This window comes from Penaeus monodon, chromosome 9 (genome assembly GCF_015228065.2).
Source record: "Penaeus monodon isolate SGIC_2016 chromosome 9, NSTDA_Pmon_1, whole genome shotgun sequence".
In the NCBI taxonomy this organism is placed as follows: domain Eukaryota; kingdom Metazoa; phylum Arthropoda; class Malacostraca; order Decapoda; family Penaeidae; genus Penaeus; species Penaeus monodon.
This window is the reverse complement of record NC_051394.1, coordinates 21134553-21136780: the sequence shown is the minus strand read 5'-3', so window position 1 is coordinate 21136780 and position 2228 is coordinate 21134553.

The window sequence follows — 2228 nt, the reverse complement described above, 5'->3', positions numbered from 1 at the left end:
TCCCCCCCTCTCTCTCTCTCTCTCTCCTTTCCTCCTCCTCTCTCTCCTCTTCTCTCTCCCTCTCTCTCTCCCCCCTCCCCTTCCCTTTCTCTCCTCTTCCTCTCCTTTCTCTCTCTCTCCTCTCTCCCTCCTCTCTCTCCCTCGCTCTCCTTTTCCCCTTCTCCTTCTCTCCTCTCTCTCACTCCCTCTCTCTCTCTCCTCCTCCTCTCTCTCTCTCTCTCTTCTTCTCTCCCCTCTCTCTCTCCCCTCCCCCTCCCCCCTCCCTCCCTCCTTTCCCTCTCCCCCCCCCCCCCCCCCCCCCCCCCCTCTCTCTCCTCTCTCTCCTCCTCTCCCTTCCCTTTCTCTTTTTTTTTTCTTCCCTCTCCCCTCCCTTTTTCTTTCCTTCCCCCCCCCCCCCCCTTCTTTCCTCCTTCCCCCCCCCCCTCCTCTCCCCCTTCTCTTTCCCCCCCTCCCCTCTTTTCTCCCGTCTTCCCCCCCTCCCTTTCTTCCCCCCCTTTTTTTTTCCCCCTCCCTCTTCCCCCCTTCCTTTCCCCTTCCCCTTCTTTTTTTTTTTGGGGGGGGGGTTTTTGGGGGTTTTTTAAACCCCGGGGGGGTTTTTTTTTTTCCCCCCCCCCAAAAAAAAAAAATTTTTTTTTCCCCCCCCCCCCCCCTTATTTTTCCCCCTAAAATCTTTTTTGTTTTGGGGCCCTCCACCCCCTTTTTTTTTCCCCCCCCCCCGCCCTTTTCCCCCCGCTCTTTTTTTTTTTAAAAAAAAAACCCCAAAAAAAAATTTTTTTTTCCCCCCTTTTTTCCCCCCTTTCTTTTTTTCCCCCCCTTTTTCTTTCCCCCTCCCCCCCCCCTTTTCTTTCCTCCCTTCCCCCCCCCTTCCCTTCCCCCCCCGTCCCTTTCCTCCCCTTTTCCCCCCCCCCCCCTTCCCCCCCCCCCTCCCCCCTCTCTCTCTCTCTCTCCGTGCGTGCGTGCGTGTGTGCTAGCGTGTTTGTATGTGTGTATGTATTCCATCTAAAACCCACGAAACAAATACGTAAAGAAAATATTTCTAAAAATCCTTAAAAAAAACAACACACGGAACACCACACAATACATTTACAGAACAGATGAAAACCCTATCCCCCCCCACCAAAAAAAAAAAAAAAAAAAAAAAAAAAAAAAAAAAAAATCAAACTCCGTTACACGACACAAAATAATACCCATCTTTTCCCCGGCGAGTGGAAGCAACGTCTATTTCCATCGCACTTGCCATGCCGCCCCAATGCAAGCGCGGTGTTCGATTCCCCGCGAAAGGCTTATTTTAGGTAAAGAGAACACGAGAAAATCACCCTACATTACACAGAGCCATTACGATGTGACGCACGCATGAGAGTCATTGCTTTTTTTTTTTAAGGAGGGAGTGGGAGAGAAAGGGAGGAAGGGTAGGATTAAAAGGAGGAAGAGTAGATGAGGGGGAGAAGCGAAAGGAAAAGGAAGAGGAGGAAGAAGAGGTGGTGGTGGTGGTAATGGAGGAAGAGGAGGAGGGAAAAAAAACGAAAATGAAGACGAGAAGAAGAATAAGGAAAGAAAAGAAGGGCAAGAGAAAGAATAAAATCATAAAAAAAGCTAAGAAAAGAAAAAGGAAGAAAAAGAATAACATCTATGAGGAGGAAAGGTGCATGAGGGGGGAGGGGGAGGGGTCCCTCGAACGACCACCAGAATTTCCTCATCGTTTCGCCAGAGCACGTGACACGGAGCGGCCGCCGAGAATTTGCGACGCCAAAAGCAGTTCTGGATTAGAGGGGGGGGGGGGGGGGCGGGGGAACAGGCGGGTGGGGGAGGGAGAGCACCACAAGACAAAACCTAGATGGATTGCCTCTGTAAAGCTCCCTCCTGTCACTCATCCTTCGGGCTGTACGTGTGTTTGGGCTGCCTCTCTCCGGCTAGGTGTCTCCTCCTCCCCCTCGTCCCTCGCCCTCGCCCTCCTTCTCCTCCTCCTCCCCCTCCCCTCCTCCTCCCTCCTCCTCCTCCTCCTCCCTCCTCCTCGCCCCTCCTCCTCCTCCCCTCCCCTCCCTCCCTCCCTCCCCCTCCTCCTCCTCTCCTCTCCTCCTCTCTCCTCCTCCTCCCTCCTCCTCCCCCTGTTTATTATTATTACTACCATTATTATTATTACTGTCATTATTAGTATTAATATCATTATTAGTATTGATATTTTTACAATCATTATAATAATAATTTTTATTATTATTATTACCATAATT